The 15,385-nt window shown below is 36.9% G+C and overlaps 1 long non-coding RNA gene across 2 annotated transcripts in view; it reads right to left on the reverse strand.

Moving 5' to 3' along the window:
• Positions 1-2,081: 2,081 nt before the first annotated feature.
• Positions 2,082-15,385, reverse strand: part of LOC138922994 (uncharacterized) — a 31,372-nt gene continuing 18,068 nt past the window's right edge. Inside the window, exons 1-3 of one of the 2 annotated variants that reach the window (XR_011436111.1) lie at positions 14,813-15,238; positions 12,217-12,337; positions 2,082-4,083 (exon numbers count right to left, since the gene is read on the reverse strand). This is a non-coding gene — a long non-coding RNA (uncharacterized lncRNA). Of the gene's footprint in view, positions 4,084-12,216; positions 12,338-14,812; positions 15,239-15,385 lie in introns of those variants that run through there. The other variant, XR_011436112.1, reaches the window with a different exon arrangement.

Below are 15,385 nucleotides of genomic sequence, written 5' to 3' on the forward strand. Positions count from 1 at the left end.
ACAAAACACCACAGCCTGGCTGGCTTAAACAACACGTATTTTCTCACAGTTTTGGGGGCTGGAAGTTGGAGATCGGGTGCTGGCATTGTCGGGTCTGGTGAGACCTCTCTGTCTGGCTTGCATATGTCCTCACATGGCAGGGAGAGAGAGAGAGAGACAGCAAGGTGGTGCCTCTTCTTATGAGGGCACTGATCCCTTGGCTTCCTCTAACCCTAATTATCTCCCAAAGGCCCACCTCCAAATATCATCATGTCAGGGCCTAGGGCTTCAGCATATGAATTTGGAGGATGGGGGAACACTAACATCCAGTCCACACAGAGGTAAATTGAGCAAAGATTAGGAGTATTTAAATCATATATGATACTGGCCTTAGGCTGGTAGACATAGTTTAGTCCTTTTACGCCTCTTCTCTGAGAAAGACCAATTAGCTGACTCCATGTAGTAGTATTTGATGGTAGAAGGGAACATGGAATCCTGTATTGAAAATCTAGGAACAGTCAGAAAATCTAGGAATAGGTCGAAATCATAAAAATGTACTAGGCTCTATCTGTACAGAGAGCACTTTAGAAAACACTTCATTTATGTGTACAACAATGTACACGTATGTGTTCAATTTTAAAGTTAAAAAGACAAGTGCTGTCTGTATATACCCTTTGAAAAACTATAAAGGAATTTAGTGAAATGCCTTTATTCCAACTTACTTGCAAATTCAAGTTACATGAAGTCAAATAAAACTTTCTTAAAAGTGAAAATAAACATTCGAAATGCTACCATTTAAAATAATTTACTTTAAAAGGAGCATGCAAAATCATATTGATGGAATATTTATTTAACCAAGTTGCAGTGATTAAAAATAAATGCATATCAACCCACATTATGAAAATCACAAGGATTTCAGGATCTTTAAGTATCGTGTGTAATTATGGGTTAGAGCCAAATTATTTTCCACAGGAACACATTTCTCAACTTATAATAGAAATAAATGAGAGAATTTAGTCTAACAAAGGCAGAGGAACTTTACACACAACTTTTTCAATAACTCTTCTAACGTAAAACACAGATTTAACCTACAGCTAGAAGCAATCAAGTCACTATACTGTCGTATAGTGATCGCAAATGTTAAGTCATTATGCCCATGCCAATCCAGAAAAGAGTTCACGGCAGTAGGTATAAAATAAGAAATACAGACAATGTGTTGAGTCATAAGTTTGAATATACTCAGTTAAAATATAAATATGAGAAATAAATTAAAAGCCAGATAGATTCAGGTGATTCTGAGGTTATAATTCGTGATTTTTAAAAATATCCTGACTCAAGTCTACAAAGGAGTCTGAAATTTCTTTGAAGTTTTAAAGCCCTGGGAAGTCCGAAATTAAGGGAACCTTTGGTACAATAGAAAATGCATGTGGTTTGATAGTCATATGAGAGTGGATTCAAACCCCAACTCTATTAAATACTATTTGGATGATTTTGGATTAATAACTTAACAGCTCTGATCTTTCATTTTATCCCCCCAAAATGGGTTTGCTTGTGACGACCTCAGAGAGTTCTCGTAACAATTGTGTGAAACTATATCTCAAATGCATTTAACATAGACCTGTCATAGTAGCCACTTAACCAAGGCTATTACTGTTGTAGTGTCGGTTGGGCAGAAGTAATAGTAGCAAAGACAGTAGTATTAACCGTCATGCCTTTTTTTACCGTTATTGTAGAGAAAAAAAGCAAAACTTTTTTGTTGCCAGTCACATGGAGAATTCCAGAAACAAAAACTGCATATAACATTCTTTCTCAATAATGTTCTTCTCTTTGTCAGTTAACGCTATGGCCAATCGCTGTTGTGCACATGACTGCATCGTGACTTCTGATTAACTCTTTCCAAATAAGTTCAACTCATATCAAGAGATTAAGCTAACTCATATGTGATTAAGCTAAAACATATGCGATGCTGGTTTCTGCTCTCAGAGCAGTTTTAAACTGTTAAACCCACACCAGCTGCTTTCATAAACCAGCAATTCTAATCATCCAGTATCACTCCTCGAGGCACATTAGATTATAGAAGGAATGCGATAAACCATCACAAATTTTAGATTTTCAGCAGATTTATTTCAATTTCTAATCAAACTCATTCCCAGCGTTTTCCCTGACCACTCTTGGGCCAGGAGATTTCAAGTAAAGAAAATTGAGTTCAGAAAATGTTTAGAAGATTTTATGCTGACAATCCCAAAGCATCTCCTTTTGTTTCTAGTTATGTACAACAAAACTCCTCAAAATGATTGCCTCATCATCTCCAGAATTTAAACAATCTTAAAAAACCACCTGCCCCTCAGTTCAAAATATAAGATGACAAATGATCAAGGAAATACCTTACAACTTGTAAATTCCTTGAGATTCCTTATGAAGAAAAAGTAATTTATTTGATTCTGAAGAAGATGATAATAATATGTGTTGTGTTATAAGACTTTTTCCAAAAATAATGACTTAGATAGCGTTATGTTGTAAGCAGTATTTTCCAAGACCTTAATATGTGTTAACTCACTTAAAGCACAAGTAATTTTAAGACATGGATGTTGTCATTCCTCATTTTTCAGATGAGAAATCTAAAGCATAGAAATGTAAGCATCCTGAGCTGGTAAGTGGTGAAGCCAAGATTCAAATCCAACACCTTGTCTCCTTGACAGCATACTCTTCATGTTTATTTTATGATGATTTAAAAATCATAAAAGTCAAATGTGACATTCAGAGATGAAAGTGATTACAAATCTCATTTTAGTTTTTGTACATTGACAAAGTGGCCAAAAAAATCACAAGGTTATCAATCCCAATAACAGATGGCACAAACAAAGCTACTCCTTAATGAAATAACTTGGGTCTATCGTGAAATTTCAGCTTTTTTGTTTCTTCCCTTCCCTTGTCTTCACTCTTCTCTTTCCTTTCCCTTCAAAGGGGTCTTTAAGCATCTCTTTCAAACTTCTTCTGTGTTCCTACTCTTAACGGTCTTCTTGCGTTTGCTGGTTTGCAATTGCTGTTGATGTATCTGTTGTGTTATTTTCTTCTGGAAATTTTATTATTTGACTCCTCTTAAGCTATTTCTTAGTTAGTCTTTTCTGTGGTTCATTCCAACTATCCCTCTCTCGATACTATGTTTGTTTAGCTAGCTCAGGTTTACTGGGGAATCTTATAATGTCTAAATGAATAATCTGGGTCATCAGTCATGAAAAAGTGGAAGATATCAAAAGAAGAAAATACCCCCTACTTGCCACTTCACTTCAAGCCCAACCTCCACTCTTACCCCAGCCGTAACCCCATCTCAGGGAATACACTAGTTAGAATTTCATCTGTCTTTTAAAGGGCAAATAGAGGAAAGAAGAAAAAATTTCTGTATTTGCATTGCCAGTTTAGCCTGAAGATTTGAAGATGCCTGGCTAATAGACGCACTTGACTCAGGTTAGAAATACTCTGGTTAAACAAGTACAATATCCAAGGGAAAATTAATCAAGGGAAATTTTCTATCCAAAAGGAGGGCCACATCTCTAATATGGAGATCACATGAGGATGGACAAGCCTAAGTGAGAAAACGCCAAATCTTCCCTTATAATATAAAGTGACAGCGTGCAAAAGCATTTACCGATTTTCATCTGTTAAATTCATTATCTTACATAATGGTCTTTCCAGGTAAATCAGCAGAGGGACGTAAAATTGCATAAATTTGTTCACCAGGTTGTAAATGTGCCAGAGTAGCTGTTTTTCAGGTATCTGAGTTGACCCAAAAGCTGAATGCTCACTTGTGTTAGTGAGCAATAAAATACTCCTGCCTGGACTTCATTCTGGTCAGTTGCCAAACTAATTATCTATTACCTGATATTGTCCAGGAGTTCTCTTTACGTAGTTCTGATGCAAGCAGGTAAAATACTTAATCCTTTCTCCAAATACACTAATCTGCAATCAGCCTAGATAAAAATAAAACTGAATGATGACCGTAATTTTAAAGCAAACCATCAAATGAGTTCACTGACATCAGTCTTGAGGCATTGCTGGCGACCCAGTGGAATGTTGATTCTGTCATTTCTTACCCTTGCAAGCAATCTGTGGAAAGAGAGGAGGAGACAAACACTAAGGTTAATTGATCCATCGACATGATAACTGACAAAGAAGCAAACAGGTCTTCTTGTGTTCTATTCTTTCTTTACTATAGAAAAAAAATGGTTCAAGATTACATAATTGGGAGAGAAGGAACCAGGAAGAAATTAGAATCATGTGACTTATTACATTGGTTTTTTTCAACCCTTATTCCACTAAATAGCTGGTTCTTTTTATGCCAGAACTGAGTACTGCTATGTGTAAGCCATTATAAAATCACAAAGTTGAACTGTGAAAACATCTATAACTAGAAATTATGAGCCAAATCCCTCTTTATTACAAACAGTACTTACGCAAAAGGAAGAAATTCTGAAGAGATCTGAATCAGCCTGTTATTCATCTGCTTACTTATTACTGAACAAACATAAGCACTGTCTCTCTTCTTTTTCAAGTTTAACAAATTTGGAGGAAAATGTGAATACCGGAAGTATACTGTAAGATACACTCATAACGGTATCTATGAGAAGTTCTGTAGTGCTTAGATTATACTGAATAAGCCCTGAACCAACATCAGTCAGATGCTCTGTGGATGTGTCACGTAGTCACAGCTCCTTATGGACCATGTGGAGTGCTCTTGTAGCACGTGAATTTTACGTCTCCCTGAATTAAACATCCCATTTTATTTCAAATACAATATATTTTGTATTGTAGTTGTTTAAGTACTACTTGATTTCTCATTACTTTTTAATCTCTTAAACGTGTATTGATTTATTCCTAAACACCAAGTGACATTACACAATACTGCATAACCCTACACTTGCAAGTAATCCCTCTAATGATTCAGTGGAACTGGAGATCTAAATAATAAAAACAGACTTAAAGGCGTTAAGAGATTGATAGAATGATTAACTGAAACTCATAAAAGGACGATAATTTAGCTAATTTACTTAGCTGGGTGATATCTGGGGATGGAAAATAACAAATTTGAGATTGATTTTACCCTTGTATTGTGAGTTTGTGTCATTTTTAATGCAGTTTTATCAATATAAATTTTCTTATAGATTGGCGATAAGAAAAGAGTACATATAATCCAAGTAGGTGAGTAAATCCTATTTAGTCACTTTTAAAGTAAATTGAAAAAATGAGTCATATTTAAATTTAAATTTAATTTAATAAAGATTTATGCACTGTCGAAGAGAGATGCTGGGGAGTTGACAGTAGGAAATGGCTTATGAAAAAAGGGGTCCTAGTAATCCACTCTTTAAAAAAATAGAAAATCATGTGCTTTTGTGATTAAGTCTCAGGATGTAAATTTTAGTTGCCCATTAATTCATTCATCCAACGTGTACTAAATACCACCTCTCCTTCCCCACCATGCTAGGCACTGAGGTCTACAACATAAATCAAACCCAGAATAGAGCACTACACAAGTAACTTCAGGTCTGCACTCAACAGAAAAATGGCATAAGAAACATTTAAAAGTACGTGCAAAAGAATTGAAGTCAGGAAAAAGGAAATACCTAGTTGGGGCATCAGCCTTCCTGGAGAAGGAAGCATTTAAATTGGAACTTGAAGGATGGTTAAGATTTCAACAATTAGAGAGAGGAGGGCTTTCACTCGGAGTTATAATTAGCAGTATGTGCAAAGGCAGGAGGTAAGAACTCAGAAAGCATGCAAGAAGTAGCATGAGGAATTTTGTTGTGGTATTGTGTACAGACTCATAAAATCCTTTATAACTCTCAGATGAGATTATGGGTTTTGTGATCTCTGTGCAATTAAGAATCTGGGAAGCTCCTTTATTTCTTCTCCTTGATAAATTATTTCCCTAGGTAATTTTTTTTCATCCTCACAAACATATAAGAAAGAACCAATTCCCCTCTTGCCCTGCTCTGATCTGTTTTCTGCAAAGGAGCAGCCAGAGCTCCGTTTTTAAATGCAAATGTGGGCATCTCCTTCTTCTTAAAGCTCATCAATGTTTTCTCTCTTTACAGTGCCTAAAATCAAATAAAACAAAATCTAACAAAGTTTTATCTGACTCAGATCCTCTGAAAAAGTTCTTTCTTCTGCCTAAAAAACTTTTCTTCCTACATTTGTCACACTAATTACCATCATTTAGGTATCAGCTAAATTTCACCTTCTCGAATGTTTCTCCCCTCATTCTTCTAATCTAAACGAGCTTTTCTTTTTATTCTCTCTTGTAGTACCTGATCTTTTTCGTTCTCTTTACTTATCATAACTTGTAATTGTACGTTCATTTATGCATTTACTCATATGATGACTCTCATTACCCACTCTCACATCTCCTATCCAGCTAGACCCGAAGCTCCATTGAAGAAGGCATCATTCTAGGTCCTGTTCACCATTGCAGACCCAGTATCTAATGTGGTGTCTGAAGGATAGGCGGTACGCAACAAAGATTGGTCAAATAAGTTAATTTGCAACTGAAATTCACATCATGAAATGTACTCGTAAAAGTACACGATATTTTTCTTAAAGTGGCTTATTACAACTCATATTTATTGAATCTAAGCCAGGATTATTACTTTACAATTAAAGGGAGAAAAATATTTCTTGGTTATCAAACTCTGTCAAAATGAATATTACTTGTTGATTTGATTAGCAATGTTCTTTCTATATTCAGTTTTACTTTCCCAAGGATCTGGACATCCAGCAGGAAGTCTTTAAAGTCATAACAAAACATTTCCTTCTTCACCTGTGGAAAGTTATAAAAAATAAACATCCACACACAAAAGTATGTAATTTTAAAAGTTGACATTCCACTTGGTTCTTAGCCTTATAACTAAAAAATATGGCTAAAGTAAAGGAGGCCACCATAGGGATGAAAATGAAAGTAGAGTGGGGATGGTGAATGCTAAAATTCTATTTCAAGTATTCCTGAGTCACACCAGGTTATGGAAACAACAGCTAAATGAGAAGATAGCTAGAAATCATATGGTGTGGCAGACTGGATTTTCAAAAAATCTATCCTATCTCACATTCTCATCTACAACATGACCTTTACTCTGATCAAAAGGTGGGGTCTAAGAACCACCTCCTTGAATACGAGTGAGCTTCACACTCACTTGGCACCAATAGAATGAGATGCAGGATAAGATGCACAATTTCCAAGGCTAGGTCAGAAGAGGTGGTCCCATTTCCACCTTGTTAGAACTCTTGCACTTGGAGTCCTGAGCCAGCATGTACCCTGAAGCTACCATACTATTAAGAAGCCAAGCCACATAGAGAGGCCAAGTACAAGCACTCTGGTTGGAAGTCTTGGTTCTCCAGTCCTTCCTGCCCAGGAACCAGATATTTGAATGAACGAACCTTCAGATATTCCAGCCTCTACTCCTCAAGGCAGCTCCAGCCTTGAGTCTTCCCCACTGAGGCCCCAGACATTACAGAGCAGAGTCAAGCCTTCAATGTTGCACCCTTTCCAAATTCCTGACCCACAGAATCCATGAGCATAATAAAATGGTTATTGTCTTACATTGCTAATTAGGGGTGGTTCATCAGACAGTCAGACAGAAAATGTCACCATGGTATATAGTAGTCCAACTCTTTCGAACACAGACAAGAAAGAGATCTAGTGACCTTAAGCGAATCCACTGCTAGTAAATATTCATAAGTGAATGGATAAATATGAGCAAATTAGGCAAAACTGCAGACTCCAAGGCTCAAGAGAAGGACACAGGAATTGGTGGTCATCTTCAGACAATGTTCGAATCAGGAGAGGAGAGGGACCCACTGAACCAGTCAGGTCAGAGCAGTTCTAAACAGTCAGTCAGCAGAAGCAAAGGCTCAGCGTCCAGATTCGCTCCTATTCTGTAATGCCCATATGAGCAGTGTCTATGCAACTCTACAGATCCTGAACTAGGACTGAACAAGGAATGCCTAAAGGACGTACCAAATGGAAATGTACTAATAAGATCTACTTTTTTTCACACAGAATTTTATTATATTAAGAAATCCAAGCTATGGGTCTAATGTGTATTACTGAAATTTAACTAGAAGTAATTCAACTGTACTTTCTCCTTTTTTGTTTTTACTTTTTTACTATGGTAAAATATATGTAACATATCATTTACATTTTAACCATTTTATTCAGTGGCATTAACTACATTCACAATGTTGTGCAACCATCACCAATATCTATTTCCAAAACTTTTTCATCACCCCAAACAGAAATTTATTTTCTCCTTTTTTACGTTCAAATTTTTTCAGATCTTATAATATCTAATAACCTTAGACTCCAGTGAATTAATCAATTCCCATTTTTAAACAACATCAAACAGTTCATCAACTTTTTTAGCTGCGGTGAGTGAGAATTACATGTTGTCTTTCAAAGGCTAATTGCATCTAAGTTCCTTCCCGTTGCTAAATGATGATGCTTCTGACCAGTGGTTGCCAATTTCTGTGCTATAAATCTTCCTACCATGACTGATTTCAAGCTATCAATTTATGTCCCTGAATGTGGAAAAGATGAGAAAAGTTGTGGCCTATATGAGCTGGCTCCAGCGCACCATCCGCTGTCTATGGCGTTAAGTCAGTTATGGTAATTTGTGTCTGTCAAGGAATTTAAGGAATTTTGTTACTGCATCTAATTTGTCAGATTTATTGACATCAATTTGTTCATAATATTGTCTTTCTGTCTTTTTAATGTTTGTAATATTTGTAGTGGCATCCCACTTTTCCTAATATTGTTCATTTATTCACCTCTCTCTCACACACATACCCATTCTCTCCCTCTATCACTATTTCCTTCTATCTCTCTATTTCTATCTCTATCTCTATCTAGCTCTTTCCTTTTTGAACAATCTGCCTAGATTTTTATAAATTTTCAAGAACCAGCTTTTGGTTTCTTTTGTTGCCCTCTTTTTCCTATTTAATTGATTTCTGTTTTATAGTTATTTTCTTTCTTCTCCTTACTCTGTGTTTAATTTACTCTTTATCCAAACTCCTTTTTTGGAAGTTTAGATCACTGAGAAGAAGTGCTTCTACTTCAGTTAAATGTGCTTAAATACTCTTTTCCCTTGTCATTTTTTTCAAACGCTTTTTTAAAAAAACAAAAATACTGGGACCTGCCCAGGGGCACAGTGGTTAAGTTCACACATTCTGTTTCGGAAGGCCAGGGTTCGCCAGTTTGGATCCCAGGTGTGGACCTATGCACCGATTATCAGGCTATGCTGTGGCAGGCACCCCACATATAAAATAGAGGAAGATGGGCATGGATATTAGCTCAGGGCCAGTCTTCCTCAGCAAAAAGAGGAGGATTGGTGGTAGATGTTAGCTCAGGGCTAATCTTCCTCAAAAAAAAAAAAATACTTATAAAATAAAATAATAAAAGGAAAAGTAAATCCAAAACCTTTTATAGTTATGAGCTCATCTGTACTGTATTTATGTAGAGTTTTGGGGCTTTAAATACATGATTCCATGTCTAAATGAGATAAAACGTGTTTTTCAAAAGTTATAATGTCTTTAAAAGTAATAAGACTGATTAATAGCTTCAGGAAAGATAGAAAAAAATAATTCTGATATTTTCAAAAAGGACCCTCGTGCTTTCATTTTCAAAATGCGCCATGACTCCAAACTATGCCAAGTGGCAAAAGTTCCCACAGCATGGCATCCGGAGGGAAGCAAAACACACTATTTTCTCAGAGCCACTGTCTATTTTTAAGGTATTGATACACTGAGATAACTATTGAGGCAAAAATAATATCCAAGTGAGCATTTCACTCATTATTAAGCATCAGTTGCTTACATGGCACCATATAAGGCATTGTCTAAATTACAAAATTAAAAATGTCTTTTCTCATGATGTTAAAAGGGTGACTATATGACAACACTGGAGGGAAGTAAGTGGACTGGGAGATTATTTGGGGCTGAGTATTATTTACAAAAGCAAAAGGTTTTAAACTGCACATTCATTCATTCATTGACAACGCTTAAACAGAGATTCGATAAAATCACGCACTGAGGGAAAGTTGAAGTCCACAGCATTTTGAATTGCTATAGAAAGAATGGAGGGCAAGCCAGTCTTGGGCAGAGTGTGCCCTCTCCATGAGCCTCTTTCTTGCTTCTTTCCCTACTCAATGTAGAGAAATGTATTTAAAATATGTTGTTTCCAAGCCTTCTTCCTTTGACCCTCCTTTCTCATCACTTTACTCACTTCTGCCTGGACAGATTCATCTATTCCTGTGTCCTTTAAAAAAAAATCTGTATTCTAGTTTCCCTGAACTCTAGATCCTCAGTAGCCTTCTGCTCATCTAAGACTCTCCACCTGTTGCTCCTCAGGTATTCAAAATTCAAACTGCTCCAAATCTTTGTGTTCTCCGTTGCACTTTTGTATATTTCCACCGCCTAACCCTTATTTCACAACACAACACCCATGCACACACACTCATTTGCATCCTACTTATCCTGTGGTTCCAATCTCAGTTAATGGCATCAAGTTCCACTCTGTCACTCAGAGTAGTAACATCAGACTCATCTTGGGTTTCTTCCTTGACTTCATTGTCTGCCCAATTGGCTATCAAGTTCTGAATATTCCACATCATCTGATTGCTCTCTGTACCTATTGGTACTGCCTTAGTTCAGACAGTTAACGTCTATCTTACTACTACAATAAGTTTTTTATTCATTGTCATGCAAATGCTATTTTTCCATAAAGGGCTCGTGTATTTTGGCAGTTAGAACTTTTGCAGTTCTAATGCCTTTCAAAGCTACTTCCCAAACAAAAGCAAAGAAATAAACACAGTTAATTGGAGAACCCAGTCTGCTTGGACACCATTTTGAAATTTGGAGCAGTCAACATTGAACAAAAAGAGACGCTTGTTCTGTGGTTTTCAGGGCAAAGCAGGTCTTCTCCCTCCCATACATACTCACATGGCTTTTGGCCCCTTATCTCCTGGCTTGGGGGGCTTGTTTTGGCTCATGAATTCTTCTCATAATTCTCTTTTGCTCAATTAGTTAGCCAACCTTCAAAAAAACTTTATGGACACCAAGATGAAAATATAACAAAACACCTTCGTGTTTGAGTATTTGTGATATGTGGGTCATCCAAAGCATGGGACTTGGGGCAGAGCCCTTCTTGTTTGGGACTCAAGGAGGTATTGGCTCTATTGGATAGGGAGCCTCGTGATAAATCTAAAGCATTTAAGACAACACAGTATTGCTGCAATGATGGAACTAAACCCCAAATCCAGAAACAGACCCAAATATTTACAAAAAGTTGATATTTGACACAGAGGTAACTGAAAATGGGTGAGAAAAGGTTGTGCATTCAATAAATGGTCATGGGACAATTGCTTATTCCCACGGGAGAAGCCACACAAGGGCCTAGACCTGGGTGCTACAACTTGCACAATGTCTATTCTGCCACATTTTATTGATCAAAGCAAGTCACAAGGCCAATTCCCAGAGTGAAGAAATAGGCTCGGCCTTTTGAGAGAGGAGTCACAATGCCATATGACAAAATGGCATGGCCAGGGGAGGCATGAGTCATTAAAGGGAGAGTTGCCAGATGTAGCAAATAAAAAATACAGGAAACCAATTAAATTTGAATTTCAGAAAAAAAGCAATTTTTTTAGTGTAAATATGTCCCAAATATTACATAAGATATACACATGCTAAAAAAATTCACTTTTTATCTGGTTCCAAGTTTAATTGGGCATCCTCTATTTTATCTTACAACACTAATTAATGGCCATTATTAAAATGTTTACCACAAACGTGGGTTTTTAACTGGTACATAAAACAGTCATAACTTGATTTAGGAAATGTCAGTCAGTAAATATATACATACAAAGGAACGTTTTAAAGCGTAAGCTTCCAGGAGTTTAGAGGTCTTTATAAATATTAACAGCTTATCAGTAAAGAGAGTGGCAACACCAGAAAAGTTATTTCTATTAGCTATTTCATTATTTTTAGATGCATGAGTCTTCCATTTATCAGTTTACTAAATGTGCAAGTCGGACTTCACAAGTCATTTACATTCATTCTCATTCTCAAATCTCTCCCCGTACATTAAGAGAACGAAGAAGTATGCATCCAATCATAAAGGTGAGGTTGCTAGGATGCATAGATATTTCCAAGCACTCTCCCCGTTTAGATCCAAGGACATTGTCCCTCGAATCTCACCTTGCAGGCTGCACAGGACCTCTTCCGATCTCTCTGGTGAGTGGAAAACCACAGTGCCTCTGACAGAGAAGGGAGCTCCTCAGTCCATCACAAAGGAGACTTGTTCACCGGAGAAGAGCAGCTTTCCAGGAAAACACGATAGGTTCTATGATATTTTTAAAAGAACCTTTTTCTGGCAAGAATAGTACTACTTGATATTTATTTTCATCTCTAATTTGTGTGCCTCTGATTTTTAGTCACGGTTTTATTAAATTCCTTTGGGGTGCATAGCCGTGCACTAAGCTTGGGATCCATGAGACCCTGTCCTTAAGGAATACTGTTTAGTAGATAAGAAAAATTCATGAGCAGAAATATAAATATATAAAGACAAGAGCATAGAAGTCATTTTTCTAACAACTGAAGAAAACAGATGGCTAATATCCAACAAAGCTTTAGTGAAGTAGGAAGATCATAAACTGAGATTTAATGGAAGAAATCGTGCGGCAGAAGGAGTAAGGAAGAAGTAAACTGTGGCAGAGACTGCTGGTTGTTCTGCACGATCCAGTCTCCCCTTTTTCACTTCATCATAGAACTCTCAGGGTTTTGCTGGGTATGTGGTCACCTGGAATAAAGACTACATTTCCCAGGCTCCATTGCAGCTTGGTGTGGGTTTGTGGTTAAATTTTAGCCAAGAGGATGTAAATGAAAACATTGTGTGTCATTTCCTGGAAATTTCCTTAGTGGAAGGGGGCCTACCTTTCTTCACCCCTTCCTACTTTTTGCTGGCTGGAACGCTGACAAGATGGTGGCAGCAAGAATAGTACTCTTGAAACATGAGGTAGAAACCTGAGGTAGAATGCTGAGGGTGGTGGAGCAGCAAGACTGAAGGAGCCTTGGCCTCTGACACCATGCAGCACCATGCTGCTCACCCTAAGTGTTTACCCCCGGATTTTATTTCCATAACTGATACATGAGCATCTGTCCTCTTGAAATCCTGCTATGGGGATTTTCTAAAAAATAAAATAGTATCTACTCATAACAGATATAACTTAATGGCAAAATCAACTGCTTAATAGGAAATCAAAACTATGGATACCAGAATATATTTCCAAAAAGGAGGGATCTTGTAATGCAGTTAGAAGCTTGTTATTCCCCGGGGCCATTCAGGCAGGTTTCCAATTGAAGACAAAGGCAATGGGGAAAATATTTGAGAGCAGCTCAGAACGAGCCTGTCATTGAAGAGATTTATTTTCAAGAAGAGATCATAGGGTCAAAAAAGAAAAATAAGGATTGCTTGCGTTGAAATAGCTCCAGCCAATTCCTACCAAATCGGGCTGAAAATAAGTAGAAGTCGAAAGTTGCAGTGAAATTAAATATAACTTCTGGCCAATCTCACTCAGTCCTTAAAGATGGATGTAATTGAGTTGTAGAATAGCCAGCAATACATCTTACATGGCACACCATTTTCTTGAATATCATCCTGGACAATGATAAGATAATTACATTACGGTACTTTTAACAAAACCTAATTTCCTGGAAATTTAACTTGTTCTTTTTTTCCCCAGCTGACAAAGCCCAAAACAAACATGTAAAATTGAGCGTTACTTGGCAATTTGAGAAAATATCAGTATTTATTTCAAATGTAATTAATTTGCAGAAATTTCTATTATTATCATTCTCAAGCTATTGATAAGATCCTGCAATCAAATAATTCTATAAAGTACAGATAGATAGTCCTTACTGAATCTTTTTCTGCTTTTTGATCTCTAGCTTTTAAAGTTGCATTAATTTACTAGACTAGTATTTTAAACTACTTAGATGGTATCCTATTTTTTTTCTTTAATTTCTACCTATATCTTTCTGTAAAGAATTTTATACGCAGTTGGAAACTTACACTCTGATAGCATACTTTACGTTATGGTTTTTATATTCAAGGAGGTAAATATTTCTGTGGCTCATATTTTGCAGACCTTTCGGGGGGGGTCAGTGACAGCTGTTCGGCAAACATAGGGCAGGGTGGAGCTCATGATGTCTTCACACTGCCTCCCATGCGCAGTGAGCAGGGTGGGCCACACTGACTCCATTATGCCTGGAACAGTGGCAAATCTCACTTAGTTCTACGTAGTCAAGGAAAAGAGAAGTAGAAAACAGATCCACAAAATAAACCCTGCTGTGGGTATATGATTCAAATATTCCCATCTTAATATGAAGTCTGATATTAAAATCCATTCAGCCTAACATCTTTTTCAAAAGTTGATGAGGCAAAATAACAAGCCAAGTAGACAAATAGAGGACCCCAAGAAGCTCAAGTATTTATATATTCTTCATTTATATATTTATTATATATTATATAATTATAATATAACTATTTATATAACATCTAGCTGAGCCACTGTCTGGAATATAGCATCTCTGCTATTTCACCATCTCAACTCACTCCAATCTTGAGTAAAGGTCATCAATAACGGCTTAATTAAGAAATCCACCAGAAGTTTATCAATTCTTGTTTAACATGACCTTTCTGTGACCTCTGACAATGATGAATGCTCCCTACTTCCAGAAAAATCTCTTCTCTCTTGGCTTCTGTAGCACTGTTTTCTCTTGGTTTACCTCTTACCTCTCTGAGCAGTCCTTCTAAGTCTGCTTCGCTGGCAGTTCCTGAAGCGTTAATGTTCCCCAGGATCCTGATCTTGGCATTTTCTTGCACCGCACATTCCTGTGGTTCAAGTACTACTCATCTGTTAAAGAATTTCAATTCTATCATGTTATCAGTCTCAGAACACTCTCCCAAGATTCATGGCTGTAATATTTGTTGTTTTCTGTCTTTTTCACTTGAACAATCTGAAGAAATCAAATCTGTTCAAAGTTAGACTTATCTTATTCCCAAAACCTTTCCCCCTCCTTCATCCAGCCACAAAATTTTATTTAATTCTACAGGCTAAATATCCTTCATATCCATCGTTTTCTCTTCGTCTCCCTTCCCACTGACTCTGATTCAGTAGTCAGCTGAACCATTGCAAAAATCAAAGAGAAACAAAAACCTTCTAAGTAGCCTTCCTGCTTTTAATTTCATCCCATTTCCATTACACGACAGCTCATGTGATTCTTCTACAATATCTAATATAGCCACTTTCCTGTTCAACTCTTACAATGGCTTTCCTTCACCTATAGGTCAACGTCCTTATGCTTG

The sequence above is a fragment of the Equus caballus genome, chromosome 2 (assembly GCF_041296265.1).
Source record: "Equus caballus isolate H_3958 breed thoroughbred chromosome 2, TB-T2T, whole genome shotgun sequence".
NCBI lineage: Eukaryota > Metazoa > Chordata > Mammalia > Perissodactyla > Equidae > Equus > Equus caballus.